The following is a 17,050-nucleotide window of genomic DNA, read 5'->3' as shown; positions in this document are numbered from 1 at the left end:
GAGTACAAAACAACAAGGCTAGACTAAACCTTTACAAAACACTGGTCAGATCCTAACCTGAGGGTTGAGTTCAAGCAGTTGTATTTTACAAATTAAACAATAGATGATCCTGAGAAATGAGCTTTAAATACTTTTCTTGCCACTGGTAAGAAGGGGCTTGACAGAATTAACAGATCAAGACTTTCCACGGACAATCAGAAAGATCCAAAAGAAATGTGGAAGATTCTCAAGGCCCAGCTCAAGATAAGCACTAACACCATAATCAACAAACTCCAACTGATGTCATACAGTGAGCTTATTGACCAGTTTGATGGAAAATGCTACAGCAAAGAGATTGAATGTGACTTTTCAAAGAGTAACTGCTAGAGCTGCTGACTGAGTTAGTACTCACCTCCATATTAATTAAACTGTACAGGAAAAATCGTTTAGACAAGAAAAAGGACCATACCATTGGTGCATTACTTGAGCCTGAAGCAAGTATGAAGCCATAATGACAGGCCAACAGTTACATGATTTACGTGCAGCTAACACTGTTTCTACAGTGAGAAAAGTACATCAAAGCAACAAAGTCTGTAATAGATGCCCATTCGTCACAGCTATGCAAAAGTTGTCCAGCTTTTCTTGATTTCTATAGAGCATGTGGCAAAAAGAATATTGGACATTCATGTGCAGGAAGTCTGGTTTCAAAGACCAGGCCAGACTCCAGAATAAAACATAAGTGACCACGCACAACACACTAGCAGTAAGGAAAGTGTTAAAAAGGTGCTGAAATACAAATACGTCTGAGATTCAAGTCAACCAAGTGAAAGGTGAATTTCTGAAGATGATCATGCTTTCCATTTTGTTAAACTGTCACATCACGTCAACGGTATAAAGCAATATGAAACTTTACAAGCATTCACATTATACGCCTGAAAAGGCAGGATAACACTCACTAAAAAGCTAAACTCAACACAGGATGTAATACCAATATATTACCGCCACACATCCTGAAAGACAGGTACCTCAAATAGCACGCCATGGTACAGCCTACAAGAGAATATCTCACAGCGTTTAATAATGTTGAATGCTCAAGATGGCTAGCACATGAATCTGGGTACTAGTCAGGGATAAATCAGGATATTCAACAAATTGTATATATATTTGTGGCATGCTAAACATATCAACAGTGGAGAGGGCCTCTATATCCACACAATGTTCCATTTAATCCACGTAGCAGCAGACCTATTCATGGTGTATGAAGAAGTTTGCATCCTTGTGATGGATTACTTCTCTAAATTGCCTGTAATGTGATGACTTAGAAACACAATGACGACAACTGTTAGCACTGCTGCCTCACAGCGCTAGAGCCCCGGGTTCAATTCTCGACTCAGGCAACTCTCTGTGTGGGGTTTGCACATTCTCCCCGTGTCTGCGTGGGTTTTCTCCAGATGCTCCGGTTTCCTCCCACAGTCCAAAAATGTGCAGGTTAGGTGATTTGGCCATGCTAAATTGCCCGTACTGTTAGATAAAGGGGTAAATGTAGGGGAATGGGTCTGGGTGGGTTACGCTTCGGCGGGTCGGTGTGGACTTGTTGGGCCAAAGGGCCTGTTTCCACACTGTAAGTAATCTAATCTAATCTAAACACTTGTTGCAAGATGAATGCTATTTTCAGTTCTTTGTCGTCCTAGATTATATGGTGTCTAATAGAGTGCAATACACTGGCAAACTGTTTCTAACAGGGTACTAAGTGCGGAGTGACACGTAACACATCACCACCTCAATATCCATGCTCAGGTATTCTTGCAGAATGTGTGGTAAGTACAACCAAATCAATGGTCATTGAGCTTTTTAAGATTAGCATTGTCATTCTCACATTGCATTGCTGCAATTTCATGCAACACCAATTGGAAAAGAGATCACCATCTCCAACACAAGTTATCCTCATAAGGCAAGTGCAAATGACTTTGCTCAGCAACCAAGTATCTAACCATTCAATGGTACATTATTTTTCAAAGACAGAGGAGAATGAATGAGGTATATGACAAGCAAGCAGCTAGAGAACTACCAAAAATGCTCACTGGGCAGGGAGTGCGGGTTAGAAATACAAATACAAATACTGAATACCAACAAAGATTTCTAGAATAGCTACAATAGTGTCAGAGTTATACTGTTCATGATGCTACATTTTAAAGGAGAAGAAGCCAGCTCACATCAGTCTACAACACACTAATCATGCATGAAAAGAATCAGGAAGGATACTCTGACAATGATGATTATGCAAGCGTGAGGACTGCAGATGCTGGAAATCAGAGTCCAGATTAGAGTGGTGCTGGAAAAGCACAGCAGGTCAGGCAGCATCTGAGGAGCAGGAAAATTGACGCTTCAGGCAAAAGCCCTTCATCAGGAATAGAGGCAGCGAGCCTCCGGGGTGGACAGGTATCGCTCCATTTATCTCTCCACCCAGGAGGCTCGCTGCCTGTATTCCTGATGAAGGGCTTTTGCCTGAAATGTCGATTTTCCTGCTCCTCAGATGCTGCCTGACCTGCTGTGCTTTTCTAGTGTCACTCTAATCTTGACAATAATGATTACAGAGGGATGTTAAATGGCAGCAAACAGCAGCAAGACAACAAAGTTGTCAGACAAGTGCAACAGAAAGCAATTTATAATTCTCTGGAAAGGTGTACAATCGCAAGGCCAGGATGAGTTGTCAAATCTCCAAAGCATCACATGGAAGTTTGAAATGTTAGCCTTATAAACTCTGCTTTCCCTGTTTGCTTAATTATGAAATTAACAATATGTGCCTTTTTGTGACATTTTTATCTTTGAAAACAGGCAATGTTGTTATGTCTTATGGTCAATATGTCAGTACGCCTTTAAGAGAGATGCTCATTACATCATCACTGGACGTACCCAAGGGTAGAAAGACCAGAAGGGTAGAAAAGATCCTTCCTTGGATCAATTGAAACATGAAATGCTACTGGAAGCATGTTATAATATTAGTAGCTTAATATTAGTCCAGATACCTATCTGTCACAGCAATGCAATGCTTGTGCATAATAATTGTTTGCAACAAATGCTTTTGGATTATTCAATACCACAATATCCATGCCCAGTTCCTTATGTTGCAGAAGAAAATATAAACATTCCCCTTGGACTCCCCCAGACTATGAGCCCACCATTTAACATCAGGCCATTGTGTCCACAACGGTCACTAATCTCCTCATATCTGGGCATCTCCTTGCCACAGACTCCAAGCACACAGTCCCCCAACCCTGTACAGCCTGCTAGTACTTTCTTCACAAAATCCACAAACATGACTGCCCAAGCAAACCCATTGTTTCTGCCTGTTCCTACTTACCTCTTCCTACCGTGATTAGCTTTGTTATCCCCTTGTCTAGTTCTTTCCCATTTACATTTGCAATTCTTCTGACACTTCATGTCAGTTTCAGAATTTCCAGTTTGCCTGCTCCAGCCACTTCTTCTTTATTGTGGATGTTCAATCCCTTTACACATCTACCTCCCCTTCAGAATGTTCTCAGGGCTGTCTGCTTCTTCCTGGAGCAAAGACCTGAACCATCCCCATCTATCATCACCCTCCTCTGCCTGGTCAAGCTCGTCCTTACACTGAATAACTTCTGTTTTAACTCCTCCTACTTTCCACAGGTCATAGGTATGGCTATGGGTACCCATGTGGGCCCTATTTATGCCTGTCTCTTTGTGTGGTACGTGAAGTATTCCTATAACTCTTTCTTCAGTTATAGTTCATTGGTGCTGCTTCCCTTTCTTATCTGGAATTAGAAAAACCTATTGATTTTGCTTCTTGTTTCCACCCCGCTCTTAACTTCATCTGGTCCATCTCTTATTCCTCCCTTCCCTTCCTTGACATCTCTGTTACCATTTCTGGGACAGGCAGGCCACCAGTATCCACTATAAACCCACCGACTCACATAGTTACCTTGACCATACATCCTCACAGCCAGCTTCCTGTAAAGTGTCTATTCAGATCTCCAATTCCTCCAACTCTGTCCCACCTGTACCAATGATGCCACTTTCTGCAGGGAGCATCAGAAATGTCCACCTTCTTCCAAAACTGAGGAATTCCTGCTACTGTGGTTGACAGAACCCTTAGCCCTTTCAGATCCATCTCCCGCATTTCTGCTCCCACCCCTCTTCCTCTCTCCACTACACCAATTGGGTTCCCCTGGTTCTCACCTTCTACCCACCAGCAGCCAAATCTAAAAGATTATAAATGGCCATTTCTGAAACCTCCAGCAGCTTGCCACCACCAGACTCATATTCCCTCCCCTCCCTTATCACCATGGTCCATTCCTCCTTCACTCCCAACACCCCTAAAGCCTGACGTTTCGAGTCTAACTGACCCTTTGTCATAGGGTCAGTTAGACTTGAAACGTCAGCTCTTTTCTCTCTTTACAGATGCTGCCATACTTGCTGAGATTTTCCAGCATTTTCTCTTTTGGTTTCAGATTCCAGCATCCACAGTAATTTGTTTTTACCCCTAAAGCCTCACAGCACCTGTGCATGCAATACTCCTTCCCTCATCACTATCCAATGCCCCAGAGCCACCTTCCAGGTGAAGCAGAGATTTTCCTGTACTCACGTAACAGAATCTAGTCTACTCTATTAACTGCTCACAATGTGGCCCAGTCTGCATTGGGAAGATGAAGCACAAAATGGGTAACCGCTTTGCAGAGTACTTACGTTCTGTCTGCAAAAAATGACTCTGAGCTTCCAATTGCCTGTAATTTTAACATACCACCATGTTCCCTGGTCAATGTCTCTGCCTCAGGCTGGCTGCAGTGCTCCAGCAAAGCTCAATGTCACCTGGGAGAAAAGCACCTCTTTTTTTTTACTTGGGGACCATGTAGCTTTCTGGATTCAATATTGAATTCAATAATTTTAGGGCCTGGACACTTTCTTCCCTTTACCCAGCTTCAACCCCAGTCTTTGTCACCACATGGCTGCTTTCATCATAGCCAATCCATTTTCAGCTACTAATGGTCCCCATTATCTGTTTTTCTCTTTCTCTGGTTCACCATTTTCCATAACTTCAGATGAAGGATTACTGGATGCAAACTATTAACTCTGCTTTCTCTCCACAAATGCTGTCAGTCCTGCTGAGTTTCTAGAACACTTGCTGTTTCTATTTCAGATTGCCAACATTGACAATTCTTTGTTTTATAACGTAAATATGCCATGTCAGATTAAAAAGCCTATTGGATGCAAACTCACAACAACAGCAAGCTTCCTGCTGTCCTAGCTGGAGTTTATTCATTCGCCACAGACTGGGAATTAAATCTGTAATCATTGTTTCTGATCTGGGCATCTGTTAAATGTCAACCACATTGCTGTGGTCTGGAGTCACAAGTAGGCCAGACCAAGTAAAGATGGCAGATTTCCTTTCCCAAAGGACCTTAGTGAACTGGATGTTATTTCATAAGAATTCGGAATGGTTTCATGGGTCCACTGCTACTGAGACTAATTTATAATTTTTGTTAATAATTGAATCTAAACTCATCTTAGCGCTCATGCCCCAGGGTACTAGTTTGGGCCTTTGGATTACTAGACTAGTATCATTACCACTGTGCTACCTTTCCCTTAATGATTAATACCATATCAAACCAAGCTTTTACCAGGGAAGCCATTAGGAAGATCCATGAATTGATCTACATTTAATAGCTAGTTGTGGCGATAGACATTGAGAAATTAGTCTACTTGGAATAAATAAAACCTATACATTTTATTTAGGGTTCATGATCATACTGAACAGACATTAGTTTCCTTCAAAGTTAAACTTGCAGCTACAAAAGTTATGATTCCCTTTCACCTGTTTGTGTGTTACCCTCCATGGCAGCTTTCATGACATTACTGAAGGTAATTGTTTGGTTATAGCAATTCACCAGATTACCTAAATGTCAGCCTTTGGTTTGCTTGCTGGATAAAGCCAAACTCCAATGTTTGTTTCTTGATATGCTACTGTGCAGAAGCGAACTGCTTTACTGACTATTTATGTATATAAAGATATTTTTATGAACAAGATTTGGAGATGCCGGTGTTGGACTGGGGTGTACAAAGTTAAAAATACACAACACCAGGTTATAGTCCAACAGGTTTAATTGGAAGCACACTAGCTTTCGGAGCGACGTTCCTTCATCAGGTGATAGTGGAGGGCTCAATCCTAACACAGAATTTATAGCAAAAAGTTGCAGTGTGATGTAACTGAAATTATACATTGAGAAATTGATTGTCTGTTGAGCCTTTCATCTGTTAGAATACAGTGATAGTTTCACTTCTTTCATGTGTAAATCACAAAACCTTTTTTTAAAAAAGGTTGTATTCTTGGGTTAGCTGTTAACAATGGTAATAGCGAGACAATATGTTGAAGGTGTTGGCCCCCTGTGTTCTCTGTCTATGCCATGATGTTTAGATTGATTCACCATTGTTAACAGCTAATCCGAGAATGCAACCTTTTTCAAAAAAAGGTTTTGTGATTTACACATGAAAGAAGTGAAACTATCACTGTATTCTAACAGTTGAAAGGTTTACCAGACAATCAATTTTTCAATGTATAATTTCAGTTACATCACACTGTAAATTTTTGCTATAAAGTCTGTGTTAGGATTGAGCCCTCCACTATCACCTGATGAAGGAGTGTCGCTCCGAAAGCTAGTGTGCTTCCAATTAAACCTGTTGGACTATAACCTGGTGTTGTGTGATTTTTAACTTTATGAACAAGGTATGTTTTGAAATTTTAAAAGTCATCTTAGATGAAACACTTGATGCATATAATCCAGACATTTTATTTATTTAAAAACATTATATACATGCAAGTTGTTATTGAATTTTTCTGAAGTTCTCAGCCTGTCATCTAATTTATCAGCCAAATGATCAAGATTTAATTGTGGTTTAAGACAAGTAGACAATACCCAGTGTTGTGAAACAGCATATCTTTCTGAGCAGCTAATGATTGGCACTAGCCCAGAGGGCACATGTCCAAGTGCTTGGTTAAAGTAGTAGGTTCAAAGTCATGTCTTAAAGGAGGAGAGAGAGGAAGAAACATTTAGTGAGAAAATTCTACAGGTTTATAGTCATGTCAGCTGAAGGCATGGCCACAGCAATTAAAATTGGAGATATTCAAGAAGCCAGAACTAAAGAAGTGCAGATATCTCAGAGAGCTGTGGGGCTGAGGGAGATTACGGCAATACGGAGAAGCGAGATCATGAAGGGATTTGGAAATGAGATTTTAAAATTGAGCTGTTGTTTGACCAGGACCATTATAGTTGGATTAGTGGTGCTGGAAGAGCACAGCAGTTCAGGCAGCATCCAACGAGCAGCGAAATCAACGTTTCGGGCAAAAGCCCTTCATCAGGAATAAAGGCAGTGAGCCTGAAGCATGGAGAGATAAGCTAGAGGAGGGTGGGGGTGGGGAGAGAGTAGCATAGAGTACAATGGGTGAGTGGGGGAGGAGATGAAGGTGATAGGTCAAAGAGGAGAGGGTGGAGTGGATAGGTGGAAAAGAAGATAGGCAGGTCGGACAAGTCAAGGAGGCAGTAACTGAGCTGGAAGTTTGAAACTAGGATGAGGTGGGGGAAGGGGAAATGAGGAAGCTGTTGAAGTCCACATTGATGCCCTGGGGTTGAAGTGTTCCGAGGCGGAAGATGAGGCGTTCTTCCTCCTGGCGTCTGGTGGTGAGGGAGCGGCGGTGAAGGAGGCCCAGGACCTCCATGTCCTCGGCAGAGTGGGAGGGGGAGTTGAAATGTTGGGCCACGGGGCGGTTTGGTTGATTGGTGCGGGTGTCTCGGAGATGTTCCCTAAAGCGCTCTGCTAGGAGGCGCCCAGTCTCCCCAATGTAGAGGAGACCGCATCGGGAGCAACGGATACAATAAATGATATTGGTGGATGTGCAGGTGAAACTTTGATGGATGTGGAAGGCTCCTTTAGGGCCTTGGATAGAGGTGAGGGAGGAGGTGTGGGCACAGGTATTACAGTTCCTGCGGTGGCAGGGGAAAGTGCCAGAATGGGAGGGTGGGTTGTAGGGGGGTGTGGACCTGACCAGGTAGTCACGGAGGGAACGGTCTTTGCGGAAGGCGGAAAGGGGTGGGGAGGGAAATATATCCCTGGTGGTGGGGTCTTTTTGGAGGTGGCGGAAATGTCGGTGGATGATTTGGTTGATGCGAAGGTTTGTAGGGTGGAAGGTGAGCACCAGGGGCGTTCTGTCCTTGTTACGGTTGGAGGGGTGGGGTCTGAGGGCGGAGGTGCGGGATGTGGACGAGATGCGTTGGAGGGCATCTTTAACCACGTGGGAAGGGAATTTGCGGTCTCTAAAGAAGGAGGCCATCTGGTGTGTCCTATGGTGGAACTGGTCCTCCTGGGAGCAGATACGGCTCTTTCCGCCTTCCGCAAAGACCGTTCCCTCCATGACTACCTGGTCAGGTCCACACCCCCCTACGATCCACCCTCCCATTCTGGCACTTTCCCCTGCCACAGCAGGAACTGTAAAACCTGTGCCCACACCTCCTCCCTCACCTCTATCCAAGGCCCTAAAGGAGCCTTCCACATCCATCAAGGTTTCACCTGCACATCCACCAATATCATTTATTGTATCCGTTGCTCCCGATGCGGTCTCCTCTACATTGGGGAGACTGGGCGCCTCCTAGCAGAGCGCTTTAGGGAACATCTCCGAGACACCCGCACCAATCAACCAAACCGCCCCGTGGCCCAACATTTCAACTCCCCCTCCCACTCTGCCGAGGACATGGAGGTCCTGGGCCTCCTTCACCGCCGCTCCCTCACCACCAGACGCCTGGAGGAAGAACGCCTCATCTTCCGCCTCGGAACACTTCAACCCCAGGGCATCAATGTGGACTTCAACAGCTTCCTCATTTCCCCTTCCCCCACCTCATCCTAGTTTCAAACTTCCAGCTCAGTTACTGCCTCCTTGACTTGTCCAACCTGCCTATCTTCTTTTCCACCTATCCACTCCACCCTCTCCTCTTTGACCTATCACCTTCATCTCCTCCCCCACTCACCCATTGTACTCTATGCTACTCTCTCCCCACCCCCACCCTCCTCTAGCTTATCTCTCCATGCTTCAGGCTCACTGCCTTTATTCCTGATGAAGGGCTTTTGCCCGAAACGTTGATTTCGCTGCTCGTTGGATGCTGCCTGAACTGCTGTGCTCTTCCAGCACCACTAATCCAGTATTTGATTTTCAGCATCTGCAGTCATTGTTTTTACCTGCAGGACCATTATAGGTCAATGAACACAGGGTTGATGGCTGAACAGAATTCAGTGTAAGTGTGAACAAGGGGAATAGTATTTTGGATAGTTTCAAGATTATTGAAGGTGGATTGTGAGAGGCAAGCCAAGTATGTGTTGTAATAATCTGTCAGCTCTAACTTTACAGCAAGGCTCAATTTGAAACTATGAGGGTGAATTTCCAGAGGGATTCTCTCACTTCATTGCCTCATTTCCTGAACAAATTCATCCACACTCAACAGAGCAGCTCAACAGAGAAAACAATTCAAGATCAATAAACTTTGATACAATTATGTCCATCTGATCAGCTTTCCCTCAGTCGCTTTGCATCTTATCAGCAACTGATCATGAATATTTATTAATATAATTTATTGTTTATAAATGTTTAGCTTAAACAGGATTCGGAGATGTCGGTGTTGGACTGGGGTGTACAAAGTTAAACATCACACAACACCCCACCCTCCTCTAGCTTATCTCTCCATGCTTCAGGCTCACTGCCTTTATTCCTGATGAAGGGCTTTTGCCCGAAACGTCGATTTCGCTGCTCGTTGGATGCTGCCTGAACTGCTGTGCTCTTCCAGCACCACTAATCCAGTATTTGGTTTTCAGCATCTGCAGTCATTGTTTTTACCTTGTTGATTTTAACCCTACTGCGAATCCTCTTGCAAGGATGCCTGCCTTGAAGAAGTTTTCCTCCTCTCTCTACAAGAATCTCAGGGAGTCCCTCTCCCACTGCAACTCCCAGATCATTTCCTCTGCTCTGAAGCTCTTCAACCATGTTGTGCTATGCTACTCTCTCCCCACCCCCACCCTCCTCTAGCTTATCTCTCCATGCTTCAGGCTCACTGCCTTTATTCCTGATGAAGGGCTTTTACCCAAAACGTCGATTTCGCTGCTCGTTGGATGCTGCCTGAACTGCTGTGCTCTTCCAGCACCACTAATCCAGTATTTGGTTTTCAGCATCTGCAGTCATTGTTTTTACCAGGTTATAGTCCAACAGGTTTAATTGGAAGCACACTAGCTTTCGGAGTGACGTTCCTTCATCAGGTGATGAAGGAGCATTGCTCCGAAAGCTAGTGTGCTTCCAATTAAACCTGTTGGACTATAGCCTGGTGTTGTGTGATTTTTAACCTTTAGCTTAAACAGGTTAGCTTAAGACAGGCTTCTTAGCAGTGTGGAGGAACAGAGGGATCTTGGGGTCCATGTCCATTGATCCCTCAAAGTTGCCACCCAAGTTAATAAGGCGTATGGTGTGTTGGCTTTCATTAGCAGTGAGATTAATCTTTAGAGCTGCGAGATTTTGTTGCAGCTCTATGGAGTCCTGGTTAGACCATACTTAGAATACTGTGTGCAGTTCTGGTCATCTCATTATAGAAAAGATGTGAAAGCTTTAGAGAGGGTGCAGAGGAGATTTATCAGGATGCTGCCTGTACTGGAAGGCATGTCTTATGAAGAAAGGTTGAGGGAGCTAGGGCATTCCTCATTGGAGTGAAGAAGAATGAGAGGTGACTTGATAGAGGTATACAAGGTAATGAGAGGAATGGATGGAGTTGATAGCTAGAGACTTTTTCCCATGGTGGAAATGTCTATCACGAGGGGGCATAATTTTCAGGTGATTGGCGGCAGGTTTAGGGGAGATTTCAGAGATAGGTTCTTTACACAGAGTGGTGGGTGTGTGGAATGTGGTGGTAGTCGAGTCAGATACATTAGGGACATTTAAGTGACTCTTGAATAGGCACATGGAAGATAGTACAATGAAGGGTATGTAGGTTAGTCTGATCTTAGAGTAGGATAAAAAATCATCACAACATCAAGGGCTGAAGGTCCTGTACTGTGCTGTACTGGTCTATATTCTAATATTTATCATAGGAAAAATGTTAGAAGCTTCATTGAAAATGATATAACAGAGCACTTGGACAAGTTCAATTTAATCAGGCAGAGTCAACATGGTTTTGTCAAAAATAAATCATACTTAAGTGATTTTTTTGGAGTTCTTTGAAAAAGAAACTAATGCTTTAAATTCGGCAGCACGGTGGCACAGTGGTTAGCACTGCTGCCTCACAGCGCCAGAGACCCGGGTTCAATTCCCGCCTCAGGTGACTGTCTGTGTGGAGTTTGCACATTCTCCCCGTGTCTGCGTGGGTTTCCTCCGGGTGCTCCAGTTTCTTCCCATAGTCCAAAAATGTGCAGGTTAGGTGAATTGGCCATGCTAAATTGCCCATAGCGTTAGTGTAGGGGAATGGGTCTGGGTGGGTTGCGGGTCAGTGTGGATTTGCTGGGCTGAAGGGCCTGTTTCCACACTGTAAGTAATCTAATTAAGTGTATCTGTGAACGCATTGTAATTAGATTTCCAGAATGTGTTTGATAAGGTTCCACATCAAAGATCATTGCGGAAAATAAAAGCTCATGGTGAAGGGGATAACATATTGGGATGGATAAAAGATTGACTGGCAAACAGGAAGCAGAGAGTGGGAACAAATGAGTCTTTTTTGGGTTGGCAGGATATAGCAGCTTGGTAAATGTTTTGAATGATGGGACTGAAGATATGGTAGCGAAAGTTGCTGATGACACAAAGAAAGATAGGCAAGTGCATTGTAAATAGGACATAAGGAGTTTACAAATGGATATAGATAGGTTAAGTGAGTGGGCAAAGATCTGGTAAATGGAGGATAATGTGGGAAAATGTAAAATTGCCCACTTGGCAAAAAAAAGAAAAGAAGCATATTATCCAAATGGTCAGAGGTTGTACAGATCCGAGCTGCAGGGAGATTTGGGTGTCTTCCTGAATGAATTATAAAAGTTTAGTATCCAGGTATATCAAGTTATCAGAAAAACTGATAGCTTTTTTTTATTGTGAGGGGAATTCAATTCAAGAGTAAGAAGGTTATGCCTCAGTTATACAGGGCATTGATGAGACTGTATCTCGAGTCCTGTGTATAGTACTGGTCAACAAACTTGTGGAAAGATATTCATGTTGGAAGCAGTTCGCAGAAGGTTTACCTGGAATTATTGCCTTATGAGGAAAGGTTAGATGGGCTAGGCCTGTATCCTGTGGACTTTAGAAGAGTCAGAGGTGACTTAACTGATACATAACATCTTGAGGTGACCTGACCAGGTGGATGTGAAAGGGATGTTTCCTCTTGTGGAGGAATCTAGAACTAGGGCTCAAAGTTTAAAAATAAGAGGTCGCCCATTTATGACCGTGTTAGGAAGATTTTTCTGTCAGTGGTTTGTGAGTCTTTATAATTCCCTTCCTAAAAGACAGTGGATGGGAATCTTGAAATATTGTTAATGCAGAGTTATATAGATTCCTGAGTATAAAGGGGATGAAAGATTATTAGGGGTATGCAGGATTGTAGAGTTGAGGTTAAAGTCAGATCAGCCATGATCTGATTGAATTGTGGAGTGGATTGAAAGGGCTCAAAGAGCTAAGTGACCTAAATATTTTCTAACCAACTTGTTCAAAGATGTTATTAAACACCTCAGGAGCCATTGGGACTTGTATCTGGACCTCTGGCTCATTCTTGTTCCTTTTTCATACATTTATATATTTGCATGTTTGTAGACACAGATTTCCTCATTGAGCCAAATAAAACAAAGTCACTATCCATACAATTCAAAACCCTTTCTCAAAGAAGTTGCAAAGACACCTCCTTTCACTAACCATCTTCAAAATTTATCAGAGCTGAATCTACACTTGGCATCTCAAATTGTCTAAGTATGTGTGGTAATAAACCCTTGGTACTACTGTTGCCTTCACCAAATAAAATCTTCTGAGTGCTATCCTTTTTAATCTGAATTGAGCCCTGAAATATAAACAAGGGGAAACACACTGTCTGCTGCTTTAGTTTGCTTCTGAAAGACACCAACAACCCCTCATATGAACGTATGTACTTGTGAATGAAGAACGTGAGGATATTAAATATGACATGACAATGCATTTCATATGACTCTATTTCTTCATTGTCTGAATGCTGTAATGCTGTATACAGATGAACTATGCCCGTACATATTTAAGCATGTCCTCCCTGCTTTCAGGAGACTCACTCCTAAAATCCAATAACATCAAATAGGCTGCATTCCAAAATAGCTGTGTTTCTTCCCAATGCCAGTGAATTCCCTATTGCTAATGCTGGCTTTAATATGGTAAACCAGCTTCATCTTGTGAAAGCAAAATATTTTGTTTGAACAAATGATGTTAAGAAAGAAAGGTGGAGCTGTTTGATTTGCAGTGGTGAATCAAGGGTAACACTTCGGAATCCAAGGTCAACATCTGCCATTTATGCCCTGCAGTTCAAAATTGTGCAGAGGGCAAACAAATTCATTCACAGCATCCCAAGCACAGTTTGTGACTAACAGTGCTCTGTATAGTTCATTGGTTGTACTGTTTCGCAGAGAACATTTTGGGACCTTAAAACATCAGAACAGAAGTAGGCCATTCAGCCCATCGAGTCCGATCCGCATTCAATGAGATCATGCCTGATCTGATGATCCTCAACTCTTCTTTCTTGTGTGTCCCCTGTAACCCTTGATTCCATTATTGCTTAAACTTCTGTCTATCTCAGCCTTGAATGCTTTGTTGAATCTTTATTGGTGTCAAAAGATGTAGTAGATAGTTGAATAGATAACCAACTGATATCAACCCCATCACTTCTGACAGCATGAAAGTGAGTAAAGCCAGTTCAAAATATGTCTCATGAAATTTCATACAGTTCAGTAAATTCACTTCTTTCAGCTGAGGGATTCAATTTAGTCATCATATATGCAAAAAATATGAGTGACAGAGCCTGAGCAGGTTAAGGGAATGAGAGTAAACACAACATTTACATAATTCTGTTTTCAATAAACATGAACCAAAAACAAATCAAACAGATTTGTTGAGTACGTTGTAAACATTAAGTATCCAGCCATCACATGGCGGCTGCTGTATATTCTAGGTATTATTATTGCATTTAGTTCTGGTTACATCCAGGGTCTAGGAGTGATGGAGTAGCAGATGACAAGATCAATGCCTAGTAGATTGAGCAACATTGATATAATTGAATGTTAAGAGAAGTTATTTAAAAGTACTACGAGGTACAGAAATGATTAACCTAGAGCACCATTTCAAGACTCATTTCAGGTTTGTTATGCCTCAACGCTGGCATCATTGTCATTAGGTGTTTGATTCTAGTGAAAGCTGCTTCTTGTTATATGCCTATTTACCAGTGCACATTTTACCATGATACAATAACTACAAGATAAACAGGCAAAAGATGAAATTCAGGACAGATGTCAGGAAGTGCTTGCTCACAAAGAAAACAATAATCATGAGGAATCTTTCCTACATGATGTTGGTTGCTAAAGTTGCTGTATCACCCGAGAAACAGGCTGTTGCTTAAGCCTGAATGGCTCATTACCTCTGTATCTTAAGAGGAATTGGGTGAATCAAAATGGCTGCTTGTTTTCTATTCCTTGCTGCTGTGGACGTGCAACAGAATAGTGAGAGAATTTACTTTGAACGCCTGAGCAAAGCAGAGTACAATCACAGATGGTTGTACGTGCTCTTTGGAATTGCTATTCCCTAAAAGGGGATCACAAAATAGTGGATTTCTCATCCCCGATGATGATTGTGGATGATCCATCAATCTGTAGCCATGAGAGAAACCATCATGGGCAGTGATGAGAATCTAGTTTGACTGCTATAGAGAGCTCACCAGAATAAACACATAATTGCAGATGTGTGAAGTCAATAACATAGTTATGCACTAGGCAACAGGACTGTGCCTGGATCCTAATAGGATGAATGCTGCAGAGATCCAGTGACCAACAGATGTGAAAGCAGTGCAATGATTTGTGGTAGTCATGAATTCTCTAACAAAACTTTAAGGTTCAATTTGTCACATCACATCCCCTATCAAAGAGTTATAGGGTCACAGAGGAGGAAGCAGCTTTCACCAGAATCAAACACCGAGTCACAATAATGCTCGTGCTGAGGTGCTGCACATCAACGATGAAGTCACCTTGCAATGTAATGCCAGTGAGAAAGACTTAGAACAAGCCCTATGCATCAAAGAAATCCAGTTGAATTTGTGTAATGACTTGCGCTGGGCAAGCCTCTTCAACTTATGATAGTTACACGTCAATGCTGTACATCATTAAGCTCTTGGGAAAGAAGGGATGGAGTGGCACCCTTCTTGATTCATCATTCCAATTGACTAGTCATGATAAGACTCATTTAAAAGCAAGCCTTCCCTTGTGGATACCTTCCCCAGACCAAATGTTTTTTTTTGTTTCAAGGGATTTCTTGAGTTAACAAAGGTGTGAGTTATTAGTTATTAACTACAAAAAGAAATAATAATATAACACATATACTTACAGATTCAGAATAGAATTTAACAATTTCTAGCCCATTAATTTATCCAATGCAATCTTTCTTATAATACTAATTTCATTAATTTCTCATTCTCCCTAAACACTTGGATCCCTATTTCTGGAAAATTTCTTTTTTTTCCTCAATGAAAACAGACACAAAGTAAACATTTAGCTTCTCTAACATTTCTCTATTCTCCATTATAAATTTTCCTGACTCTGCTTGTAATTGTAATTGTTTTAGACAAACCTTTCTTTTTTCTGTATTAATAGAAGCTTTTACAACCCATTTTTATGTTTATCACTAGATTTCACACATATTATTTTATCCCTTTCCTCACATCAGATTCCTGCTCCTACTTTGCTGTACTCTAAAAACTTCCCAATCCTCAAATTTATTGTTATTCCTGGCAACTTTATAGGCCTTTTTGTTTACTCTAATTCAATCCTGAACTTCCTTTGTCAGGTATGGTTGACTGACCTGTTTTGACCTTTTATATCTGAAAGAATGTACAATTGTTGTAAGTCATGTAATACCTTTAAAGACTATCCAATGCCTTTGTACAGTCATGCATTTTAATATATTTTTCCAATTCACTACAGTCAACTTATGCCTCATGACTTTACAATTTCCCTAATTCAAATTTAACCATCTTAGTTTCAGACTTAATTGTTGTGGGCACTCATCTCTAAAGGTTTGTTTAAACAAGATTTTTAATGAGTCCTTTTTCTTTACATGGTACTAAGTCTAAACTATGACAACTTCTAGTAGGCCCTTCAATGTACTGATCTGAAAAACCATCCCTTACACACCCCAGATACTCATCCTCCACAGCTTTAATGCTCAATTGGTTTACCCAGTTTATATGCAAATTGAAATCATCCATGGTAACTGTATTTCCCATTCTCCTTACTTCTCTTCTCTCTCCTGATTAATACTATTCTCTATACGACCACTAATATTTTCTAGCCTCTAAGTAACTCCAAACAATGCCTGCTGTCCCTTGCTGTCTCTTAACTTGACCCAAATAGATTCCACACCTTGATCTTGCAAACTAAGATTCTAGATCAGATTGGGTTGTCTGGTTGGTTCAGACAAGTTGGACCGAAGGATCTGTTTCTGTACTGTATGACTCGATGTATTATTAGTCTCGTCCTTTGTTATCAGCACAATACTTCATTTTTCTTCTTGTCTGTATTTACTTGAATATTGAATAACCTTGAAAATTCAATCATCCATCCTGGTGGTCATGCAACTAAAAGTTCTGTAATGGCAATGAGATCATACCCTTGTATGTCTATGTGTGCCTTTTGATTATCTACCTTGCTGCAAATGCTTTGTCTCCTGTCTTCTAGCTGGCGGAGCATTTTGCTGACCTTCTGTTACCGATTTTAATTCCATCAAATCTGGATTACCTCTCGAGGGTTTCTCACCACCCCG

The sequence above is a fragment of the Chiloscyllium punctatum genome, chromosome 2 (assembly GCF_047496795.1).
Source record: "Chiloscyllium punctatum isolate Juve2018m chromosome 2, sChiPun1.3, whole genome shotgun sequence".
Taxonomy (NCBI): domain Eukaryota; kingdom Metazoa; phylum Chordata; class Chondrichthyes; order Orectolobiformes; family Hemiscylliidae; genus Chiloscyllium; species Chiloscyllium punctatum.
Note: the sequence above shows the minus strand (reverse complement) of the source record.